Source organism: Carcharhinus amblyrhynchos, unplaced genomic scaffold (genome assembly GCF_965287045.1).
Source record: "Carcharhinus amblyrhynchos unplaced genomic scaffold, sCarAmb.v2.hapA chromosome_1231, whole genome shotgun sequence".
Taxonomy (NCBI): Eukaryota; Metazoa; Chordata; class Chondrichthyes; order Carcharhiniformes; family Carcharhinidae; genus Carcharhinus; species Carcharhinus amblyrhynchos.
Genome location: NW_027650971.1, coordinates 5,001 through 30,302, shown reverse-complemented (window position 1 = coordinate 30,302; position 25,302 = coordinate 5,001). Strand labels below are relative to the sequence as shown.

Below are 25,302 nucleotides of genomic sequence, written 5' to 3'. Positions count from 1 at the left end.
CACACACACACAGTGTTGAAGAAAGTCTAACCTAGCCCTTGAGGGGTTGAATGGCCTCCATCTGTGCCCTCGATGGTCCTGAGGCCAAAGAGCTCCTCGTGACGTTCCTTTGCGGCCAATGAAATGGCTGCCCTCGGTGAAGTGGGGCCACCCTCGTAACGGAGGGAGGGAAGCCAGCGAGTCAATGCAGAGGAAGATCCCACGCAGAGCGATGACACAACCTGTGCCTTTCTTTAGCATTTCTGTTTTGAGGGACAAATACTGAGCCCATTGGACCCTTGGGGGCGGGGTGGAGAACTCCCATCCTAGTCACATCCCCCCCACCCCAAACTCCCCCCCCACCACCCCCTCTTCATCCAAAAGCAGCCACGGGATCTTCCCCCTCCATCTTTTCCCCCTCCCGCCTTTGTCACCCTGCTCGCACCGCCGCCACCCTCCCACTCCCACCAGCATCCTGCTGCGCCTGACTCCTCTCCTCTCTTGCCCTCCCAGATGCCCGGGGTTACCCCGCGTTCCGGGGGCTGGCGTCTGACAACGATTCTGCCCCGCCCGGCCTCGACTTCCAGCGGCTTCTCAGGGTCAACCAGACGCTCTACATCACAGCCAGGTGAGGGGGACAGGGACGGCCGCGTGGTGAGGTGGGGGAGGTGCGTGGGACCTCCTGGCCGTTTGGGGTGGGGGGGGGGTGTGGGGTGGTAGGGGGAGCAGAGGGGAGGGACTGCAGAGTCTGGCCTTCCTTTTGTTTTTCAGAAGGTTGTGAGGAGGTGGGGTTACCCAAAGAGGTGGGAGGCGTCGGGGGAGGGGTTGTCACCTCCTCCCTCAAGATGATGAGCAAATGCCACGGGTGTCGCACAATGAAATACTACTTCCCTCTGTGATGGTGAGCAATGCCACGGGTGTTACACAGTGCCATACTCCTTCCCTCTGTGATGGTGAGCAATGCCACGGGGTGTAGCACAGTGGCATACTCCTTCCCTCTGTGATTACGAGCAATGCCACGGGGTGTAGCACAGTGGCATACTCCTTTCCTCTGTGATGACGAGCAATGCCACGGGTGTAGCACGCTGCCACAGTCCTTCCCTCTGTGATGACGAGCAATGCCACGGGTGTAGCACAATGCCATACTCCTTCCCTCTGTGATGACGAGCAATGCCACGGGTGTGGCACAATGCCATACTCCTTCCCTCTGTGATGACGAGCAATGCCACGGGTGTAGCACGCTGCCACAGTCCTTCCCTCTGTGATGACGAGCAATGCCACGGGTGTTGCACAATGCCATACTCCTTCCCTCTGTGATGGCGAGCAATGCCAAGGAAGGTGAGCTCGTGGCGGTTAGGAATCCTCCGCTAAATTGGAACTGATTCTTGGGTTGAAGAAGCCACTCAGTTGATCAATAATTCCCCTTTTCTCTTCGGAACAGGGACCATATCTACTCCTTTGACCTCGGAGTCAATCCTCAGGGCGACCTCACTCCGCGCCGGGTAAGTGCAGACCTCAACGAGAGGGGGCGTCATTCCGGATTGTCCGCTGTGGGAGGGCGGTGGCATGGCCTCACGGGGAACCCATCCCCGCTTTACTATAGATGGTTAGGAACCATCGCTCCGCCTCTTCACGATTCAGGGCGGGAAATGCGGCCTACACAGAAAGGCTTCAGAAGCCTTAGCCTCGCACAGCAGGAGGTTAGCGCACGTCTCCTGGCAACAAGAAATGGGGCCTACACAGAAAGGCTTCGGAATCCTTAGCCCTGGACAGCATGAGGTTAGCGCATATCTCTTGGCAACAAGAAATGGGGCCTACACAGAAAGGCTTCAGAGTTCTTAGCCCCGCACAATGGAAAGTTAGTGCACATCTCCGGGGAAGAGGAAATGGGGCCTACACAGAAAGGCTTCAGAGTTCTTAGCCCCGCACAGCATGAGGTTAATGTGCATCTCCTGGCAACAAAAATGCGGCCTGCGCAGAAAGGCTTCAGAATCCTTAGCCCTGGACAGCATGAGGTTAGCGCATATCTCTTGGCAACAAGAAATGGGGCCTACATAGAAAGGCTTCAGAATCCTTAGCCTCGTACAGCGGGAGGTTAGCGCGTATCTCCTGGCAACAGGAAATGGGGCCTACGTAGAAAGGCTTCAGAATCCTTAGCCTCGCACAGTGGAAAATTAGTGCACATCTCCGGGGAACAGGAAATGGGGCCTACACAGAAGGCTTCAGAAGCCTTAGCCTTGCACAGCGGGAGGTTAGCTCACGTCTCCTGGCAACAAGAAATGGGGCCTACACAGAAAGGCTTCAGAGTTCTTAGCCCCGCACAATGGAAAGTTAGTGCACATCTCCGGGGAAGAGGAAATGGGGCCTACACAGAAAGGCTTCAGAGTTCTTAGCCCCGCACAACGAGAGGTTAGCGCATATCTCTTGGCAACAAGAAATGGGGCCTACACAGAAAGGCTTCAGAATCCTTAGCCACGCGCAGCAGGAAGTTAGCGTCCATCTCCTGGCAAAAAGAAATGGGGCCTACACAGAAAGGCTTCAGACCAATTAGCCCACGACAGTGCCACCGGTACACGAGTGGGGGGGTCGGAAAGGGTGCCGGATGTCAAGGGTGGGACACTCTGTCCCCCACCGCCCTCCCGTGAGAGGCCCGGCTTTCGTAGTGAAGCCTGGTGAAGGTGGGAGGGACGGATTTGAAGGAGGTGGGGGTCGGGAGAGGCGGGGCGGGGCTCACTCCGGCGGGGAAGGAGTCACGTGTGTCCTTTCTTTTGCCCCTTCAGAGAGCGGTGTGGAAAACCAGACTGAACGACATGCAGAACTGTGCCATGAGGGGCAAACATCACGTGAGTGACACTCGGGTGGGGTGGGGGGGGGGGGGCGTCCGGGCCTGTATCCATCCTTCCCCCTAGCGACCCAACCCATGACCTCTGACCCTGCCCACCCGAGTCGGGGTCCGGCCTTCCCTCTCCTTGCGGGAAGGATTGGGCTACGCGTTCCCCACCCCCCCACCCCTCCCTCCGCCCCCACCCCTTACCCCTCGAGGTCAAGTCGAGAGAACGGGGATGACTTATTTAGCCCCTGCTGACGAGGGTGAAATGAAACAAAAGTCACGTGATCGGGCGGGGCGGGGGGGGGGAGGTTGTGACGCCCCCCACAGTGGATCAGCCCCGCCGACTGAGACCCGGTGCGGCCATGAATAAGACGGCCAAGGGAGCGGTGCTCGGGGAACGCTTTGGGGACCGTTGACTCGATCAGGGATAAACGTCTCGGTTTTGCCTCTCTCTCTCTCTCCCCCTCCGCCCACTTCCCCTTCCCTCCTCCCCCTTCTCCTCCCCCGAGGCCCCTCCAATCCCTGGGGACCGTCAAACAACTGGGCCCAGGCGGCTCAGAAAGCTCTCAGGCTTCGGGCCTACTTGGAGGCCCGGTTGCTAGGGGAGCGGTAGCAACGGGGCCTAGCGTCGCCCTGGCAGCCTGAATTTTGGCCAACTTGTCGCGGGACGAACAAGGAGAACGGCAGCCCCTTCCGAGCCGACCACGCTGCCCCCACTGAACTAAAACACCCCCCTCCTACCCTCCCGGGGACCCTACCCCTCTATTCCCATCCTATTCATGGATTTGTCAATACAAACTCACTACCGTCTCCGTTTCCCTCGCCCCGGCAGTGAGTTCCAGGCCCCCACCACCCCACTGTGTAAAAATAATCGGCCTCGTACATCTCCTTTAAACCTCGCCCCTTAAACCTGTGCCCCCCGACTCTTCCACCCTGGGGGGGAGAAAGCTCCACTCTGCCCCTCATAATCTTGTAGACTTCTATCAGATCGTCCCCCTCAACCTCCAGTGAGAACAAACCAAGTTCCTCCAACCTCTCCTCGTCGCTAATGCCCTCCGTACCAGGGGCAACACCCTGGTCAATCTTCTCTGTCACCCTCTCCAAAGCCTCCACACCCTTCTGGTAGGCCAGGATTGAACTCTATATTCCCAAGTGCGGCCTAACTAAGGCTCTATAAGGCGGCAACAATGACTTGGCCAACGTTGAAACTCAGTGCCCCCGGCCGATGAAGGCAAGCGTTGCCGTACGCCTACTCGACCACCTTCTCCACCTGCGTCGCCACTTTCGGTGACCCTGTGTCCCCGGACGCCCAGATCCCTCTGCCTATCCATGCTCTTAAGGGTCCTGCTGTTTGCTGTACACTTCCTATCTGCGTTAGACCCTCCAGAATGTTTAACCGTACCCCCCGCCTTGCCCACAGGACGAGTGCCACAACTTCATCCGTGTCCTGGTCCCGCGGAACGATCGGACGCTTTTCGCCTGCGGAACCAATGCCTTCAATCCGGTCTGTCGGAATTACAAGGTGAGGGGGGGGGGGGGGGGGGGGCGCTGCGGGGCTGGGGAGGGGGGTGCGTTGCCACAATAGGGCAGGAGGCCCGCATTTCCCCGTGACATCAGGAGCGACAGGAGTAGGCCATTCTGCCCATCGGCTCCCCGATTATTGGCCTCCCGGCGTGAACCCCCGCGTTCCTCCCCCGGCGGGGCTAAACGCGCCCGACGGGCAAACCTCCCCCCACCCCCACCCCCACCCCCACCGGCTCAAAGCTGAGGCCAGCACCTTCGGCCCGCACTTTGAGGGCTCGCCCGCCGGATTTTCCAGACCCGGCACAAGGGATTTTCCGGACTCGCCGGCAGAATTTTCCAGACCCGGCGTGAGGCATTTTCCAGACTTGGACAATTCCTACAAGCCCACTCACCGGTCGGAAAGTAAACTTCGGCCAGAATTCTCCGGACTCTCACCCACCCCACCACCCCCCCCCCCGCCCCCCCGACCCCGGGGGCTGGGATTCTCCTGTCCCGCTGCTGGGTGTGGAGGTTTGGTTCAGAGCGGGGTATTCTGATCCCGGGGTGGGCCGGAGCGAGACGGACGTGAAACCGGGAGATCCCACGTGCAAGTCCCGGAAGCTTAAGTCCGCGAGTCCGGAGAAGTACACGGCGAGTCTGGAATATTCCACGTGCCCGAGTCTGGAATATCCCGCACACGAGTTCGGACACTTCCTTGCGTCAAGTCCGGAAAATTCCTCGCGGCAAGTCTGGAAAATTCCATGCACGGGTCCAGAAAATCCCACATGCCCAAGTCCGGAAAATTCCTTGTGCCGAGTTTGGAAAATTCTGCAGGCAGGTCTGGAAAATTCCACACGTCCAAGTCTGGAAAACTCCTCGTGCCGAATCTGGAAAATTCTGCGGGCGAGTCTGGAAAATTCCACGGGTCCAAGTCCGGAAAATCCCCTGCGCCGGGTCTGGAAAGTCCCACGGGCGAGGCCAGAAAACTCCGAGCGCGGTTCCGGAAAATCCTACCCGCGAGTCAGGGAAATTCTGCGCGGGAGACCGGGAAACCCTTCGAGCGAGTCTTGAAAATTGCGCGAGGGGGGAAAAAAATTCCGCAGGCGAGTCTGGAAAGCTGCGTGGGCGAGTCTGGAAAAAATCCCCCGCAGGCGGGTCTGGAAAATTCCCAGCGGCAGGGTTGAGAATCCCGCGACGGCGGGTCGGGAAGCCCCACTGACGGGGACGGAAAGTTCCGCGCGGGGCGGGGGGGGGGTTGGCCGGCATGCCCCCTCGCCGCCGGTGTGGGAGGCTGGAGAATCCCGCGGGCGAGGCTGGAAAATCCCGCATGTAAACGGGTAACGGTGTCATTCGGGGGAACTGGCCAGCGGTCGGCGCCGTGGGCGGTGTGCTGAGAAGGGCTTGGCGTAATGGGGGAAGGGTCGGGATTCAGGAGACCCCAAAGTGGACGGGGGGGGGGGGCGTTCCGCTCCCTCTCTCCTGCCGGCGATCCCCGATCGCCAGCGGACAATGTTGAGACGCAACGACCGTTCCCTCTACCCTCTCCCTCTCGCTCTCTCTTCCCAGATGGAATCACTCATTCAGGAGGGTGAAGACTTAAATGGCCAAGCTCGCTGCCCCTTCGATACAAGACAGACCAACGTCGCCCTCTTTGCTGGTGAGTAGAGGGGGCAGAACTCTGGGATCTCGCCCCCCTGCCCCCCCACCGAACTCTCCCCACTTCCCCCCACCCCTTCCCCGATCAGCCCCGCAGCTTTGTACAAAGACGAATGAAGTTGATTCGATTTATTTCATTTGTCCCTCGTGCAGAGGGATCTGGGTGTCATTGTGCATGAGTCGCAAAAACCCAGTCTGCTGGTGCAGAGGAGGGTTACAGAGATAGGGAGGGGGGTGTAGGGGAGATGGAGGGGGTTACAGAGATAGGGAGGGGGTGTAGGGGCTGGAAGGGGTTACAGAGATAGGGAGGGGGGTGTAGGGGGCTGGAGGGGGTTACAGAGATAGGGAGGGGGTGTAGGGGGCTGGAGGGGGTTACAGAGATAGGGAGGGGGGTGTAGGGGAGATGGAGGAGGGTTACAGAGATAGGGAGGGGGGTGTAGGGGGCTGGAGGAGGTTACAGAGATAGGGAGGGGGTGTAGGGGCTGGAGGAGGTTACAGAGATAGGGAGGGGGTGTAGGGGCTGGAGGAGGTTACAGAGATAGGGAGGGGGTGTAGGGGAGATGGAGGGGGTTACAGAGATAGGGAGGGGGGTGTAGGGGAGATGGAGGGGGTTACAGAGATAGGGAGGGGGGTGTAGGGGAGATGGAGGGGGTTACAGAGATAGGGAGGGGGTGTAGGGGGCTGGAGGAGGTTACAGAGATAGGGAGGGGGTGTAGGGGGCTGGAGGGGGTTACAGAGATAGGGAGGGGGTGTAGGGGGCTGGAGGAGGTTACAGAGATAGGGAGGGGGTGTAGGGGGCTGGAGGGGGTTACAGAGATAGGGAGGGGGGTGTAGGGGGCTGGAGGGGGTTACAGAGATAGGGAGGAGGTGTAGGGGGCTGGAGGGGGTTACAGAGATAGGGAGGGGGTGTAGGGGGCTGGAGGAGGTTACAGAGATAGGGAGGGGGTGTAGGGGGCTGGAGGGGGTTACAGAGATAGGGAGGGGGGTGTAGGGGGCTGGAGGAGGTTACAGAGATAGGGAGGGGGGTGTAGGGGGCTGGAGGAGGTTACAGAGATAGGGAGGGGGGTGTAGGGGCTGGAGGAGGGTTACAGAGATAGGGAGGGGGGTGTAGGGGCTGGAGGAGGGTTACAGAGATAGGGAGGGGGTGTAGGGGGCTGGAGGGGGTTACAGAGATAGGGAGGGGGGTGTAGGGGGGCTGGAGGGGGTTACAGAGATAGGGAGGGGGGTGTAGGGGGGCTGGAGGAGGTTACAGAGATAGGGAGGGGGTGTAGGGGGCTGGAGGAGGTTACAGAGATAGGGAGGGGGTGTAGGGGGCTGGAGGAGGTTACAGAGATAGGGAGGGGGTGTAGGGGAGGTGGAGGGGTGTTTGCCTGACAATCTCTGTTTGAACATTCCCAGACGGTAACCTGTATTCTGCGACTGTGGCAGACTTCTTGGCGAGCGACGCAGTGATATATCGGAGCCTCGGTGACAACCCAGTGCTGCGAAGTGTCAAATATGATTCAAAATGGCTAAAAGGTAAGATCGGAAACCCCCCAAACACATATCCCATCGTCAGGGGAGGGATAACTGCACCAGAGAGAGGCCCAGACACTGTCCCCCCATCAAACACTCCCAGGACAGGTACAGCACGGGGTTAGATACAGAGTAAAGCTCCCTCTACACTGTCCCCCCATCAAACACTCCCAGGACAGGTACAGCACGGGGTTAGATACAGAGTAAAGCTCCCTCTACACTGTCCCCCCATCAAACACTCCCAGGACAGGTACAGCACGGGGTTAGATACAGAGTAAAGCTCCCTCTACACTGTCCCCCCCATCAAACACTCCCAGGACAGGTACAGCACGGGGTTAGATACAGAGTAAAGCTCCCTCTACACTGTCCCCCCATCAAACACTCCCAGGACAGGTACAGCACAGGGTTAGATACAGAGTAAAGCTCCCTCTACACTGTCCCCCATCAAACACTCCCAGGACAGGTACAGCACGGGGTTAGATACAGAGTAAAGCTCCCTCTACACTGTCCCCCCATCAAACACTCCCAGGACAGGTACAGCACAGGGTTAGATACAGAGTAAAGCTCCCTCTACACTGTCCCCCATCAAACACTCCCAGGACAGGTACAGCACGGGGTTAGATACAGAGTAAAGCTCCCTCTACACTGTTCCCCCATCAAACACTCCCAGGACAGGTACAGCACGGGGTTAGATACAGAGTAAAGCTTCCTCTACACTGTCCCCCCATCAAACACTCCCAGGACAGGTACAGCACGGGGTTAGATACAGAGTAAAGCTCCCTCTACACTGTCCCCATCAAACACTCCCAGGACAGGGACAGCACGGGGTTAGATACAGAGTAAAGCTCCCTCTACACTGTCCCCCCCATCAAACACTCCCAGGACAGGTACAGCACGGGGTTAGATACAGAGTAAAGCTCCCTCTACACTGTCCCCCATCAAACACTCCCAGGACAGGTACAGCACGGGGTTAGATACAGAGTAAAGCTCCCTCTACACTGTCCCCCCCATCAAACACTCCCAGGACAGGTACAGCACGGGGTTAGATACAGAGTAAAGCTCCCTCTACACTGTCTCTCGAGAATAATAGTTTTGTTTGTTTGTACAGAGCCGCACTTTGTCCGTGCGATCGAACATGGCCATTATATTTATTTCTTCTTCCGTGAGATCTCCATGGAGTATACAGCAGTCGGGAGGGTAAGGAATTTTGTCTGGGACTCAGTCTGGGTGTCAGAGACTGTCAGAGCAGAGGAATTAACCATTGGCAGAGAGAAACAGGAGCTGCATTGCTCTAGCCACCCAGCACCGACCCTCCCACAGTGCGGCGCTCCCTCAGCACCGACCCTCCCCACAGTGCGGCGCTCCCTCAGCACCGACCCTCCCCACAGTGCGGCGCTCCCTCAGCACCGACCCTCCCCACAGTGCGGCGCTCCCTCAGCACCGACCCTCCCCACAGTGCGGCGCTCCCTCAGCACCGACCCTCCCCACAGTGCGGCGCTCCCTCAGCACCGACCCTCCCCACAGTGCGGCGCTCCCTCAGCACCGACCCTCCCCACAGTGCGGCGCTCCCTCAGCACCGACCCTCCCCACAGTGCGGCGCTCCCTCAGCACCGACCCTCCCACAGTGCGGCGGTGCACAGAGATAGGGAGGGGGTGTAGGGGGCTGGAGGGGGTTACAGAGATAGGGAGGGGGTGTAGGGGCTGGAGGGGGTTACAGAGATAGGGAGGGGGTGTAGGGGCTGGAGGAGGTTACAGAGATAGGGAGGGGGTGTAGGGGGCTGGAGGAGGTTACAGAGATAGGGAGGGGGTGTAGGGGGCTGGAGGAGGTTACAGAGATAGGGAGGGGGGTGTAGGGGCTGGAGGGGGGTTACAGAGATAGGGAGGGGGTGTAAGGGCTGGAGGGGGTTACAGAGATAGGGAGGGGGTGTAGGGGGCTGGAGGGGGTTACAGAGATAGGGAGGGGGTGTAGGGGGCTGGAGGGGGTTACAGAGATAGGGAGGGGGGTGTAGGGGAGGGAGGGGGTTACAGAGATAGGGAGGGGGTGTAGGGGGCTGGAGGGGGTTACAGAGATAGGGAGGGGGTGTAGGGGGCTGGAGGGGGTTACAGAGATAGGGAGGGGGTGTAGGGGGCTGGAGGGGGTTACAGAGATAGGGAGGGGATGTAGGGGAGGGAGGAGGTTACAGAGATAGGGAGGGGGTGTAGGGGAGGGAGGAGGTTACAGAGATAGGGAGGGGGTGTAGGGGCTGGAGGGGGTTACAGAGATAGGGAGGGGGTGTAGGGGAGGGAGGGGGTTACAGAGATAGGGAGGGGGTGTAGGGGGCTGGAGGGGGTTACAGAGATAGGGAGGGGGTGTAGGGGGCTGGAGGGGGGTTATAGAGATAGGGAGGGGGTGTAGGGGAGGGAGGAGGTTACAGAGATAGGGAGGGGGTGTAGGGGAGGGAGGAGGTTACAGAGATAGGGAGGGGGTGTAGGGGAGGGAGGGGGTTACAGAGATAGGGAGGGGGGTGTAGGGGGTTACAGAGATAGGGAGGGGGTGTAGGGGGCTGGAGGGGGTTACAGAGATAGGGAGGGGGGTGTAGGGGAGGGAGGGGGTTACAGAGATAGGGAGGGGGTGTAGGGGGCTGGAGGGGGTTACAGAGATAGGGAGGGGGTGTAGGGGGCTGGAGGGGGTTACAGAGATAGGGAGGGGGTGTAGGGGGCTGGAGGGGGTTACAGAGATAGGGAGGGGATGTAGGGGAGGGAGGAGGTTACAGAGATAGGGAGGGGGTGTAGGGGAGGGAGGAGGTTACAGAGATAGGGAGGGGGTGTAGGGGCTGGAGGGGGTTACAGAGATAGGGAGGGGGTGTAGGGGAGGGAGGAGGTTACAGAGATAGGGAGGGGGTGTAGGGGAGGGAGGAGGTTACAGAGATAGGGAGGGGGTGTAGGGGAGGGAGGGGGTTACAGAGATAGGGAGGGGGGTGTAGGGGGTTACAGAGATAGGGAGGGGGTGTAGGGGACGTTCGGCTGTCTCTGATCTTCTCCATGTTGATAGGTGGTGTTCTCTCGAGTTGGTCGGGTTTGCAAGAACGATAAGGGGGGCTCCCCGCGGGTTCTGGAGAAGTACTGGACCTCATTCTTAAAGGCTCGACTCAACTGTTCCATTGCGGGCGAATCCTTCTTCTATTTCGATTCCCTGATGTCGCTGAGTGAGGTGGTGCCCCTAAACGGGCGCCCCGCTGTCATCGGGATCTTCACCACCCAGACTAACAGGTAACCAGGTGGCAATCTTTACTCTGTATCTAACCCCGTGCTGTACCTGTCCTGGGAGTGTTTGATGGGGGGACAGTGTAGAGGGAGCTTTACTCTGTATCTAACCCCGTGCTGTACCTGTCCTGGGAGTGTTTGATTGGGGGGATAGTGTAGAGGGAGCTTTACTCTGTATCTAACCCCGTGCTGTACCTGTCCTGGGAGTGTTTGATGGGGGGGACAGTGTAGAGGGAGCTTTACTCTGTATCTAACCCTGTGCTGTACCTGTCCTGGGAGTGTTTGATGGGGGGACAGTGTAGAGGGAGCTTTACTCTGTATCTAACCCTGTGCTGTACCTGTCCTGGGAGTGTTTGATGGGGGGACAGTGTAGAGGGAGCTTTACTCTGTATCTAACCCCGTGCTGTACCTGCCCGTTATTGGAGTACATCGGAGAGAAGGAAAGGAGAGAGTGCAGAATGTAGTGTTACAGTCACAGTGAGGGTGTAGAGAAAGATCAGCTTAATGTGAGGTAGGTCCATTCAAAAGTCTGACAGCAGCAGGGAAGAAGCTGTTCTTGAGTCGGTCGGTACGGGACCTCAGACTTTTGTATCTTTTTCCCGATGGAAGAAGGTGGAAGAGAGAATGTCCGGGGTGTGTGTGGGGGGGGGGGGTCCTTGATTATACCGGCTGCTTTTCCCCGAGGCAGCGGGAAGTGTAGACGGAGTCAATGGATGGGAGGCTGGTTTGTGTGATGGGATTGGGGCTACATTCACCACCCTTTTGTAGTTCCTTGTGGTCTTGGGTAGAGCAGGAGCCCAGACCGAGCTGTGATACAACCAGAAAGGATGCTTTCTATGGGGCATCTGTAAAAGTTGGTGAGAGTCGTAGCGGACATGCCGAATTTTCTTAGTCTTCTGAGAAAGTAGAGGCGTTGGTGGGGCTTTCTTAACTATAGAGTGGGGGGGACCAGGACAGGTGATCTGGACACCTTGAAGCTCTCACGATCCTTTCTACTCTGTCCCCGTTGATGTAGACAGGGGAATGTCCTTCTCTACGCCTCCTGAGGTCAATGACCATCTCCTTCATCTTGTTGACATTGAGGGAGAGATTATTGTTGCCCCACTGGTTCCCCAGACTCTCTATCTCATTCCTGTTCTCCGTCCCGTCATTGTTGGAGATCCAACCCACTGCGGTGGTGTCGCCGGCCAACTGGAAAATGGATTTTGAGGGGAATTTGGCCGCGCTTGTCCGTTCCAATATGGCGTCTTCCCTCCATGCGTATTTTTTAAGTATGGTGGAGCTATCTTAGGACATAGAACATGGAACAGTACAGCACAGTACAGGCCATTCGGCCCTCAATGTTGTGCTGAGCTATGTCCGAACCCAAGATCAGTCTATCCCACTCCCTATCATTCTGGTGTGCTCCATGTGCCTATCCAATAACCGCTTGAGAGTTCCTCAAGTGTCCGACTCCACAGGCAGTCCATTCCACACCCCAACCACTCTCTGAGTGAAGAATCTACCTCGGACATCCCTCCTATATCTCCCACCTTACAGTTGTGCCCCCCTACACCCACCTGAGGAAATAGTCTCTGCACCTCCGCTCTATCAAATCCCCCTTATAAACCTCGATTAAGTCACCTCTTATCCTCCTCCACTCCAGAGACAAAAGCCCCCAGCTCCCTCAACCTCTCCTCATAAGACCTCCAAACCAGGCAACATCCTGGTCAATCTCCTCTCTCCAACATCCCTCTCATAGTAAGGTGCCCAGAACTGAACACAATACTCCAAATGTGGTCTCACCAAGGTCCTGTATCGTTGTAGCATAACCCCACGGCTCTTAAACTCAAACCCCCCGTCAACAAACGCTAACACGCTATAAGCCTTCTACGTAAGAACATAAGAAATAGGAGCAGGAGTCGGCCATCTAGCCCTTCGAGCCTGCCCCGCCATTCAATAAGATCATGGCTGATCTGTCGTGGCTCAGTTCCACATTCCCGCCCTCTCCCCATAACCCTTAATCCCCTCTCTTATCAAAAACCCATCAACCCGTGTCTTAAATATATTTAGCGAGGTAGCCTCCACCACTTCAACGGGCAGAGAATTCCAGAGATTCACCACCCTTTGAGTGAAGAAGTTCCTCCTCAACTCCGTTCTAAATCGCCCCCCCCTTTATCTTGATGCTGTGCCCCCTAGTCCTACTGTCCTTTCTGAGCAGGAAGAGTCTCTCCACCTCTATCCTATCCATCCCATTCATCATCTTATACGTCTCAATGAGATCTCCCCTCATTCTTCTAAACTCTAACGAGTACAAGCCCAGTTTATTCAGCCTCTCCTCATAGCTCAACCCCCTCAACTCCGGTATCAGCCTAGTAAACCTCCTCTGCACTCCCTCCAAGGCCAAAATATCCTTGCGTAAGTACGGCGCCCAAAACTGCACACAGTACTCCAGCTGCGGCCTCACCAATGCCCTATACAGCTGCAGCAAGACCTCCCTACTTTTATATTCAATCCCCCTCGCTATGAAGGCCAGCATCCCATTCGCCTTCCTGACCACCTGCTACACCTGCAGGCTGGGTTTTTGCGACTCGTGCACAAGGACGCCCAGGTCCCTCTGCACCGTCGCCTGCTGCAGTTTTTTGCCCCGTAAGTAACAGTCCTTCCTTGAGATCTGTGGATATGAACCCCCCAAGCTCTCCCTGTTCCACCTCAGAACCCTGCCTGGAATCCGCATTCAAGTTTGTCCTACCAAAATGAATCACCTCGCGCTTCTCAGGGTTAAACTGCATCTGCCGCTTCTCTGCCCAGCTCTCCATCTTTCTCAAGGGAGATTACGGAACAGTTGGGGGCTGCTGCCCAGTAGTTAATAACCCAAGCGTCTTTCTTGCACAGTATCCCAGGATCTGCCGTTTGCGCCTACTATATGGATGACATCCAGTCCGTATTTCATGGACCCTTCAAGGATCAGCGATCCACGGACTCTTCCTGGTCACCTGTGCCACCTGACAGAGTGCCAAAGCCCAGGTAACGTTCCCCCGTCTCACCTTCAGCCACGGTGAGTGGGGGGGCAGCCCACGGTGGGGGGGGTTCTCTGGCGACAAGCGGGAGAACGCGGCTCCCGGCCGGAAGTCAGCGGCCTTCCGCGAGGGCCGAACTGTTGTCTCTTCCGGGACGTTCTCGGAGCGCAGCGCGTGTAGCCGCGTTCTGGGTGGAGGAGGGGGGGCGGGGTTGCGGCACGCGTTGGTGTCCTTTCCCCGGACAGCGTCGTTGGAGGGAAGAGCGGAGAATTCTGGGTCAGGACAATCTCCAGGAAAGGCCCGAGCCTCAAGATGGCCGACCGTCGTCAAGCGTCCTGTGGCGTTGTGGCCACTTACCTGAGGCAAACACGGCGAAACTCACTTTATTTGGGTAAAGTTACCCCCTTCGCCCTCCGAGCAAGCCATTGTCATCGAGATTTACAGCATGGCGACAGGCCCTTCGGCCCAACTTGTCGATGCCACCCTCTTTTTTGAACCCCCTAAGCGAATCCCAGTTGCCCGCATTGGGCCCATACCCCTCTATACCCGTCGTACCCATCTAAACGCTTTTCAAAAGACAAAATTGTACCCGCCTCCCTCTGGCAGCTCGTTCCAGACACTCACCACCCTCTGGGTGAAAAAATTGCCCCTCTTTTGTCTCTCTCCCCCTCTCCCCTTAAACCTACACCCTCTAGTTTTAGACTCCCCTACCTTTGGGGAAAAGATATTGACTATCTCACTGATCTGTGCCCCTCATTATTTTATAGACCTCTATAAGATCACCCCCTCCAGAGAAAAAAGTCCCAGTCTATCCCAGCCTCTCCCCAATCCATCAAGTCCCGGTAGCATCCTAGTAAATCTCTTCTGCGCTCTTTCTAGTTTAATAATATCCTTTCTATAATAGGGTGACCAGAACTGTACACAAGTGTGGCCTTACCAATGTCTTGTACAACTCCAACAAGACGTCCCCAACCCCTGTACTCAATGTTCTGACCAATGAAACCAAGCATGCCGAATGCCTTCTTCACCACTCCATCCACCACTTTCAAGGAGCTATGGACCTGTCCCCCGAGATCTCTCTGTTCTGTAACTCTCCCTCCCATTAGGGAGTTGGGGAGGCGAACTCGTTGGGATCTTTTAAGAGACTTCTGGATGGGTACATGGGATTTAATGGGATTGGGGGTTATAGATAGGCCTGGTAGGGATAGGATTGGCGTAACTTGTGGGCCGAAGGGCCTGATTGTGCTGTAGTTTTTCTATGTTCTATTTTGAGGGAGATAGAGGGGAACCAGTGGATGTGGTGTTTTTAGATTTCCAGAAGGTGTTCGATATGGTGCCTCATAAAAGGTTGCTACAGCAGGTTAGGGGGCATGGAGTTGGGGGCAAGGTGTTAGCGTGGATGGAGGATTGGTTGTCTAATAGGAGGCAGAGAGTTGGTATCAATGGGTGCTATTCTGGTTGGCGTTTGGTGACTAGTGGAGTGCCCCAGGGGTCGGTGCTGGGGCCTCAGCTATTTACCATTTATATAGATGATTTGGAGGAGGGAACCGAGTGTAGGGTGTCGAAATTTGCTGATGACACCAAGATGAGTGGAAAAGCAAATTGTGCGGAGGGTGTGGAAAGTCTGCAGAGGGATCTGGATAGGCTGAGCGAGTGGGCGAGGACCTGGCAGATGGAGTATAATGTTGGCAAGTGTGAGGTTATCCACTTTGGCAGAAATAATAGTAGGAGGGATTACTATTTAAAAGGGTGAAAAGCTGCAGCATGCTACGGTGCAGAGGGACCTGGGGGTCCTTGTGCATGAGTCGCAAAAACCCAGTCTGCAGGTGCAGCAGGTGGTCAGGAAGGTGAATGGGATGCTGGCCTTCATAGCGAGGGGGATTGAATATAAAAGTAGGGAGGTCTTGCTGCAGCTGTATAGGGCATTGGTGAGGCTGCAGCTGGAGTACTGTGTGCAGTTTTGGTCGCCGCACTTACGCAAGGATATATTGGCCTTGGAGGGAGTGCAGAGGAGGTTCACTAGGCTGATACCGGAGTTGAGGGGGTTGGACTATGAAGAGAGACCAAATAGACAGGGTCTGTACTCGTTGGAGTTTAGAAGGCTGAGGGGGGATCTTAAGATAATGAAAGGGATGGATAGGGTAGAGGTAGAGAGATTCTTCCCACTTAGAAAGGACAGTAGGACTAGAGGGCACAGCCTCAAGATAAGTGGGGGGGACAGTTTAGATCGGAGTTGAGGAGGAACTTCTTCACTCAAAGGGTGGTGAATCTCTGGAATTCTCTGCTCGTTGAAGTGGTGGCATGCTAAATTGTCCCTTAGTATCCAAAGATGTGTAGGTTAGGGTGGATTGGCCATGCTAAATTGCCCCTTAGTGTCCAAAGATGTGTAGGTTAGGGTGGATTGGCCGTGCTAAATTGCCCCTTAGTGTCCAAAGATGTGCAGGTTAGGGTGGATTGGCCTTGCTAAATTGCCCCTTAGGGGGATTAGTGTGGGAAATGTGTGGGGTTATGGGGATAGCGGGTCTAACTCTCTCCTGTGTCCTGGTTTTCCAGGCCCGGCTCTTGTGCGGGACAGGGTGAGGCGGAGGCTTACAAAACCAGCAACGAGTTCCCCGATGAGAGTCTGTCGTTCATCAAGTCCCACCCCCTGCTGGATGGGAGCGTCTCGCCAATAATGGAACAGCCCTTGCTGACCCGGACAACTGGCAGGTAAGGCCGGGGGGGGGTGGGGGGCGGGCGGGGAGGGGGGTGGCGGGGGATAGGAGATGGCCCTGGGATAATGGTTACAGGTCTTGAGTCTCAAGAAACTAGCCTGCGGCCTGAAGGTACTGGGGTCCCGAGGGTGACATCCATATCCCCTGAACCCATGACGTCTATAACCTCTGACCTCCTCAACCTCTGACCTCCTCAACCTCTGACTTCCTCAACCTTTGACCTCCTCAACCTTAACCTCTTCAACCTTTGACCTCCTCAACTTCTGACCTCTTCAACCTTTGACCCCAACCCTTGCCCTCCTGAACCCTTGACCTCCTCAACCCTTGACCTCCTGAACCCTTGACCTCCTCAACCCTTGACCTCCTCAACCCTTGACCTCCTCAACGCTTGACTTCCTCAACCTTTGGCCTCCTCATCTCCTGACCTCTTGAACCTTTGACCCCCCAACCCTTGACCTCCTGAACTCTTGACCTCCTCAATGCTTGACTTCCTCAACCTTTGACCTCCTCAACTCCTGACCTCTTGAACCTTTGACCCCAACCCTTGACTTCCTCTACTGCTGACCTCCTCAACCTTTGACCTCCTCAACCTTTGACCTCCTCAACCCTTGACCTCCTCAACCTTTGACCTCCTCAACTCCTGACCTCTTGAACCCTTGACCTCTTCAATCCTTGACTACCTCAACCCTTGACCGTCTGAGCCCTTCACTTCTTGAGCCCTTGACCTCTTGAACCCTTGACCTCTTGAACCTGTGACCTCCTGCATCCTTGACCTCCTCAACTCCTGACCTCCCCATCCCTTGACCTCAACCCTTGACCTCCTGAACTCTGGACCTGCAGAACTTTCACCTCCCGAACACTTTGCCCCCTGAGCTTTGACCCCTGAACCCTTGACCTCCTGTCCTGTAAGCCTAACCTCCCAAGATCCAGTATTCCCCACTGTGTGACCTCCCAGACCATCTAGAAGGCCAAGGGGGGGCGGTGAGGGCAACAGACACACGGGGAACACCACCACCTGCAAGCCCCCCTCCCCCACCGCCCCCGAAGCATTCGCCATCCCATTGGAAATATATCCCCAAAAAAGGGTGCAGGTTGGGTGGATTGGCCTTGCTAAATTGCCCCCCTTTAGGGCAGGAAATCTGCTGTCCTTACCCGGTCTGGCCTACACGTGACTCCAGACCTCCTCCCACCACACACACAGCAATGTGGCCAACTCTTAATTGCCCCCCCTTTCTGAAATGGCCCGAACGAGACAAGAGGGGGCAGTTAGGGATGGGCAATGCTGGGTCCCACACCAATGACCCTCCTCCCCACCCCCCCCCCAACCCCGGATCTCGAAAGGAGTTATCGATTTTCGTTGGGTTTAATCGCTGGCGTCGTGACGATCTTACCATTGCGTGTTAACCCTCATCGGACATTCACCACCCCCCCCTTCCTCCTCACCCCCCACCCCCTCAGGTCCAAGTTGACGCAGATTGTGGCGGACACGGCGGCCGGACCCTACCAGAACTACACCGTGCTGTTCGTCAGCGCGGAAGACGGGACCATCCTGAAGGTACTTCCCCGGATTCACCCGGACTCCCCGACGGAGGGCCTCCTGCTGGAGGAGATGGATGTCTACAACCCTGAGAAGTGAGTGAGTGAAGACCGAGGCGGGGCGGAGAAGGTGGGGGGGGGGGTCAAGGGTTCAGGAGGTCAAGGGTTCAGAAGGTCAAGTGTTCAGGAGGTCAAGGGTTGAGGTGGTCAAGGGTTGAGGAGGTCAAGGGTTGAGGAGGTCAAGGATTGAGGAGGTCAAGGGTTGAGGTGGTCAAGAGTTCAGGAGGTCAAGGGTTCAGGAGGTCAAGGGTTGAGGTGGTCAAGAGTTCAGGAGGTCAAGAGTTCAGGAGGTCAAGGGTTCAGGAGGACAAGGGTTCGGGAGGTCAAGGGCTCAGGAGGTCAAGGGTTCAGGAGGTCAAGGGTTCAGGAGGTCAAGAGTTGAGGTGGTCAAGGGTTCAGGAGGTCAAGGGTTCAGGAGGTCAAGGGTTGAGATGGTCAAGGGTTCAGGAGGTCAAGGGTTGAGGTGGCCAAGGGTTCAGGAGGTTAAGGGTTGAGATGGTCAAGGGTTCAGGAGGTCAAGGGTTGAGATGGTCAAGGGTTCAGGAAGTCAAGGGTTGAGGAGGTCAAGGGTTCAGGAAGTCAAGGGTTCAGGAGGTCAAGGGTTCAGGAGGTCAAGGGTTCAGGAAGTCAAGGGTTCAGGAGGTTAAGGGTTGAGGAGGTCAAGGGTTCAGGAGGTTAAGGGTTGAGGAGGTCAAGGGTTCAGGAGGTTAAGGGTTGAGGAGGTCAAGGGCTCAGGAGGTCAAGGGTTGAAGTGGTCAAGGGTTCAGGAGGTCAAGGGTTGAGGAGGTCAAGGTTTCAGGAGGTCAAGGGTTCAGGAGGTCAAGGGTTCAGGAGGTCAAGGGTTGAGAGAGAGAGAGAGAGACAGAGGGTCTTCTGGGGTGGGGGAAGGAAGGAGAGAGTCCAGAACAAGTTGGGGGGAGGGGAACCTTAAAATGAGGTGGGGGTGGAGGGGAGAACCGTTCAGGGAATATGGCACCAGGGAGCCCTTCCTCACACGGAGCGGGAGGGAGAACCCGGAACTTTCTCCCCCTCCTTTCCCAAAAAAACATCGGGGCTGAGGGGCAGTGTGGTGGGGCGGAGGTGGGGAACGGGTGTCGGGGAGGTGATGATGGCAAACGTGAGAGGGGGAAGTCGCGATATCGGACCACGAAGGGCCGTCTGACTGGACGGCCAGAGAGGGGCTGAATGGCCTCATGTTTCGAGTGAGGTTGCGGCGGGGGGTTGAGGTACACGGACACAGGTGAAACCCCCAGCACCGGCCATCGACCTTTCACCCCTCACCTCGCCCTCTCTCTCTGTCGGCCATTTTTAGGTGCAGTGTCAAAGGTGAAGACAGGAGGATTCTGGGCCTGGAGTTGGACAAGGACCATCATGCCCTGTTTGTGGGCTTCCCGGGGTGCGTTATCCGGGTTCCCCTCAGCCGCTGCCAGGGTTACGGGAAGTGTAAACGGTAAGAGGGGGGGTGGGGTGGTGGGGGAGGGGGGGAGAGCCCCGTCGACCGGGGAGAGAGGGGGGGGGCGCGGAGGAACAGAATTCCGAGTTGCGCCCGAGGAGATTCCGACGCGCGCTCGGCGAGAGGTTCTTGGGGAGTTGGTTTGTGTGGGGGGGGTGGGTGGAGAGACGGCTGGGCTTGGGAGGGGCAAACACACGGGGGGGGGGGGGGGGTGGGGAGGTGGTGGGGGGGGGGCCTTCCGCCCGGGTTAGGCCCCAGGTCGCCCGCAGTGCTGTCCCCCCCCAACACCGTCAAGCGTGGAGGGAGCTCGGGGTTGGGGGTCGGTGGGGGGGGGGCGATGATGGAGGGAGATTTGCCCGAGGGTCTTTGGGGGCGAGGTGCTGGGATCGTTCTCCTGGGAGTGACGGGGGGGGGGGGGGCGGGGTGTTGTGGGGGGGGTGGGGGGGTGGTGGTGGATAGCGGGGGGGGGGGCGCTCCGGATATCAACTGGAAACTGGAATGATTCCCTCCCTCTCTGTCCCTCTCTCCTCCTCTTTGGCCCACTTTTTGGTTGCCTGTCCCTCATACCGCCCCCCCACACCTCCCCCACCTACCCCCCCCCCCCCCCCGGCATGTGTCTCGGGGGGGTCGGTGGTTGGGGGGGTAATGGCACCCTACAGAACCAGGTTGCCATAGCAATAGCCAACCTGCGGCCTAGTCTCCCTTCAGAAGCCAGTTGGGAGTGATTGTGGGATCAGGATTAGAACCTGGACTCAAATCTCCACTGAAAAGCCTTCTGGGAATGAACTGGGCGAGGGGCGGAAGTGAGTGAGGTTACTCCTGAGGGGCCGACGTCATCCCAGCAGGCAATGGGAGGGGGGGGGTCACGGAGGTTGGTGGGGGGGGGGAGGAAACAAGGATTTTGTGACCGCGATGGCGAATGTTTCTTATTTATCGTCTCCCCCCACCCCACCCCACCCCACCCCACAGGGCCTGCATCGGTGCGAGGGACCCCTACTGCGGCTGGGACAAGGCGGGACGCTGCGCCACACTTCATCCCGGGACCAGGTCAGTCACTCCGCCAATCGCGCGCCCGCCCCTGGTGCCAACAGGGCGGCCATTTTGTCATGTCTGCTCAGCCCCTTGACCAATTGACCAGCGGGTCGGCCATTTTGAGCATGGCATCCCCTTGATTGTTTGACCACCAGGTCAGCCATTTTGAGCATGGCGTCCCCTTGACCATTTGACCCCCCCCCCCCAACCCAGGATGGCCATGTTGTGCGGGGCACTCTTCTTGACCACTCGACCAGCCAGAGTGGCCAATTCCATGCAAGGCCTGAGCCTCCCATGCGCCTTCTGGTGGTCAATACAAGGCAGCTCTGTTCAGGTTAGGGTGGATTGGCCATGCTAAATTGCCCCTTAGTGTCCAAAGATGTGCAGGTTAGGGTGGATTGGCCATGCTAAATTGCCCCCTTAGTGTCCAAAGATGTGTAGGTTAGGGTGGATTGGCCATGCTAAATTGCCCCTTAGTGTCCAAAGATGTGCAGGTTAGGGTGGATTGGCCATGCTAAATTGTCCCTTAGTGTCCAAAGATGTGTAGGTTAGGGTGGATTGGCCATGCTAAATTGTCCCTTAGTGTCCAAAGATGTGTAGGTTAGGGTGGATTGGCCATGCTAAATTGTCCCTTAGTGTCCAAAGATGTGTAGGTTAGGGTGGATTGGCCATGCTAAATTGCCCCTTAGTGTCCAAAGATGTGTAGGTTAGGGGGATTGGCCATGCTAAATTGCCCTTAGTGTCCAAAGATGTGTAGGTTAGGGGGATTGGCCATGCTAAATTGCCCCTTAGTGTCCAAAGATGTGTAGGTTAGGGTAGATTGGCCATGCTAAATTGTCCCTTAGTGTCCAAAGATGTGTAGATTAGGGGGATTGGCCATTCTAAATTGTCCCTTAGTGTCCAAAGATGTGTAGGTTAGGGTGGATTGGCCATGCTAAATTGTCCCTTAGTGTCCAAAGATGTGTAGGTTAGGGTAGATTGGCCATGCTAAATTGTCCCTTAGTGTCCAAAGATGTGTAGGTTAGGGTGGATTGGCCATGCTAAATTGTCCCTTAGTGTCCAAAGATGTGTAGGTTAGGGGGATTGGCCATGCTAAATTGCCCCTTAGTGTCCAAAGATGTGTAGGTTAGGGGGATTGGCCATGCTAAATTGCCCCTTAGTGTCCAAAGATGTGTAGGTTAGGGGGATTGGCCATGCTAAATTGCCCCTTAGTGTCCAAAGATGTGTAGGTTAGGGTAGATTGGCCATGCTAAATTGTCCCTTAGTGTCCAAAGATGTGTAGATTAGGGGGATTGGCCATGCTAAATTGTCCCTTAGTGTCCAAAGATGTGTAGGTTAGGGTGGATTGGCCATGCTAAATTGTCCCTTAGTGTCCAAAGATGTGTAGGTTAGGGTAGATTGGCCATGCTAAATTGCCCCTTAGTGTCCAAAGATGTGCAGGTTAGGGTGGATTGGCCATGCTAAATTGCCCCCTTAGTGTCCAAAGATGTGTAGGTTAGGGTGGATTGGCCATGCTAAATTGCCCCTTAGTGTCCAAAGATGTGCAGGTTAGGGTGGATTGGCCATGCTAAATTGTCCCTTAGTGTCCAAAGATGTGTAGGTTAGGGTGGATTGGCCATCTAAATTGTCCCTTAGTGTCCAAAGATGTGTAGGTTAGGGTGGATTGGCCATGCTAAATTGTCCCTTAGTGTCCAAAGATGTGTAGGTTAGGGTGGATTGGCCATGCTAAATTGCCCCTTAGTGTCCAAAGATGTGTAGGTTAGGGGATTGGCCATGCTAAATTGCCCCTTAGTGTCCAAAGATGTGTAGGTTAGGGGGATTGGCCATGCTAAATTGCCCCTTAGTGTCCAAAGATGTGTAGGTTAGGGTAGATTGGCCATGCTAAATTGTCCCTTAGTGTCCAAAGATGTGTAGATTAGGGGGATTGGCCATGCTAAATTGTCCCTTAGTGTCCAAAGATGTGTAGGTTAGGGTGGATTGGCCATGCTAAATTGTCCCTTAGTGTCCAAAGATGTGTAGGTTAGGGTAGATTGGCCATGCTAAATTGTCCCTTAGTGTCCAAAGATGTGTAGGTTAGGGTGGATTGGCCATGCTAAATTGTCCCTTAGTGTCCAAAGATGTGTAGGTTAGGGTGGATTGGCCATGCTAAATTGCCCCTTAGTGTCCAAAGATGTGTAGGTTAGGGGGATTGGCCATGCTAAATTGCCCCTTAGTGTCCAAAGATGTGTAGGTTAGGGGGATTGGCCATGCTAAATTGCCCCTTAGTGTCCAAAGATGTGTAGGTTAGGGTAGATTGGCCATGCTAAATTGTCCCTTAGTGTCCAAAGATGTGTAGATTAGGGGATTGGCCATGCTAAATTGTCCTTAGTGTCCAAAGATGTGTAGGTTAGGGTGGATTGGCCATGCTAAATTGTCCCTTAGTGTCCAAAGATGTGTAGGTTAGGGTAGATTGGCCATGCTAAATTGTCCTTAGTGTCCAAAGATGTGTAGGTTAGGTGTATCTCTTGTTATCCTTACATGTTTTAAATGCTGCCTTCTAACAGTGGGGCTGTCCCTGGGGGAATGTCCAAACAATATTTGTCACTGGGGTTATCATCGAAAGGCAGTCTCCCCATCCAAAAAAATCCGCCTATTGCTCAGCAAAACAAAACCCACAGTTGGTTTTCTGGAACCTTCTCAGACACATGTTTTTGGCTCAATCGCATCCTCGTGTTCTATAGTATCCCGAGGGAACTGGTTTATGCCGGTTTGTTTTTTTTGGTTTATACGCATACATACACAAGCAGACTCAAGAGGGCACTGTTCTGGGTCAATCACCCTAACCTGCACATCTTTGGACACTAAGGGACAATTTAGCATGGCCAATCCACCCTAACCTACACATCTTTGGACACTAAGGGACAATTTAGCACGGCCAATCCACCCTAACCTGCACATCTTTGGACACTAAGGACAATTTAGCATGGCCAATCCACCCTAACCTACACATCTTTGGACACTAAGGGCAATTTAGCACGGCCAATCCACCCTAACCTACACATCTTTGGACTGTGGGAGGAAACCGGAGCACCCAGAGGAAACCCATGCAGATACGGGGAGAATGTGCAGACTCCACACAGACAGTGACCCGAGAATCGAACCGGGTCCCTGGTGCTGTGAGGCAGCGGTGCTAACTACTGTGATACGGGGAGAGTTGGACATGGTAAAATCGTCCAGGGGGATGGAGGGGGCGAACGGTGGACAGAAAGTGCGCCAAGTACTTGGTCCAAGAGCAAGTCATTTGGCCAAAAGTGCTGCTGATGAGAAGTATTAGAATTTACCACCAGCTGACCTGCGGTGGGACTCGAACCGGCGTCCCGCATTAGTAGCACCCTCCAGATTATTGATCCAACCCCCCCACCTCACCGTTGCCCCTCCTTGCTCCCCCCAGGATGGGTACAAGGGAGTATGGTGCCAGCCGAATGGACAACTCCAGCCCAAACCAGTGAGGCCTACAGTAGGCCCGAAAGCCTGCAGCGCCTCCCGGTGTCCGAGTGGGAGCCCCCGGGAACCGGGAAGCAATTTCCAGACCCTTTGTTGGGTTTCCCAAGCCCCTGGTCCCCCCAGATCCGCGTGTGGGGGGGCTGGGGAGAGGTGGGGGGGGGGCTGGGTCGGGGCCTAGCGAGGAACGTCCTGTGGTGAGGCAGGATTAGCCGCAGGGATCTGAATGATGAGGCCTCTCTCTCTCTCTCACCCCCCCAACAGGAGTGGCTTTGAGCAAGATGTAGAGTATGGCAGGATACATCACCTGGAGCGATGTGAAGGTGAGCGAACAAAGAACGAAGAACAAGAACAGCCCGGGAAACAGGCCCTTCGGCCCAACGAGCCCGCGCCGCCATCTTAACATTACCAGTCCCCCTCTCCACCCACGACCCCTGTCTAATGTTCTATGGCCATCCAGATTGAGGGAAACTAATTTAGGGACAATTTATTACCTCCAAATCAGCACATCTTTGGGGTGTGGGAGGAAACCGGCGCCCGGAGAAACCCACGCAGACACGGGGAGAATGCGCCAACTCTCCACACAGACACCGGCCCAAATCCATGTGTCTGCACTGCAATCAGTGATAGTCACTGAGCTGTCGTCTTGCCCAGTATCTGGTCCGGTTTAGGCACACACTAACGACATGAAGCACTAGGCCAATCTCCAACAACCAAGAGCAGCCCCAGTACGACCCATCGCGTGTATGCCCCTCGTTGGACACGAGGCGGACCGACTTAAAACCTGTGGATTAAAAGAGAAAAACATTATTATCATACTATACTCATTTACCTTACCAGGGACGTCCCAATGCTAATGACCCTTATTTAAAACAATCTCCTATATCCACCCATCTCCAACCCACTCGTGTGCCTGACTAAGTTACTCTTCAACAACTCCAGCATGTTCGCCTCCACCACCTTACTTGGCAGAGCATTCCATACCCCCACTACCCTCTGTGTGAAAACCTCCCTCTAATATCCGTGTTATACCTCTCTCCCCCCTCACCTTAAGTCCATGGCCCCTTGTCCTATGTGTCTCTATCATAGGAAACAGCTTACCTCTGTTTACTCTATCGAAACCCTTCATAATCTTATATACCTCTGTTAGATCCCCCCTCAGTCAGCGTCTTTCAAGGGAAAACAGCCCCAATTTCTTCAATCTCTCCTCATACCCCAGTCCTTCCATACCAGGCAACATCCTGGTGAACCTCCTCTGCACTCTCTCCAGAGTCTCCACATCCTTCCGGAGTGTGTCCGGGG

General features: G+C 55.8%; 1 pseudogene across 1 annotated transcript in view; it reads left to right on the top strand.

The window, feature by feature from the left end:
• Window positions 1-467: 467 nt before the first annotated feature.
• LOC145340636 (semaphorin-6D-like) overlaps window positions 468-25,302 on the top strand; it is a 28,970-nt pseudogene continuing 4,135 nt past the window's right edge. Inside the window, exons 1-15 of the transcript XR_013886269.1 lie at window positions 468-607; window positions 1,421-1,481; window positions 2,760-2,822; window positions 4,230-4,331; window positions 5,879-5,969; window positions 7,367-7,486; window positions 8,592-8,680; window positions 10,515-10,732; window positions 13,601-13,732; window positions 16,279-16,434; window positions 17,898-18,071; window positions 19,348-19,485; window positions 20,458-20,535; window positions 24,265-24,323; window positions 25,151-25,167. The product of XR_013886269.1 is annotated as a semaphorin-6D-like (transcript). The remainder of the gene's footprint in view (window positions 608-1,420; window positions 1,482-2,759; window positions 2,823-4,229; window positions 4,332-5,878; window positions 5,970-7,366; window positions 7,487-8,591; window positions 8,681-10,514; window positions 10,733-13,600; window positions 13,733-16,278; window positions 16,435-17,897; window positions 18,072-19,347; window positions 19,486-20,457; window positions 20,536-24,264; window positions 24,324-25,150; window positions 25,168-25,302) is intronic.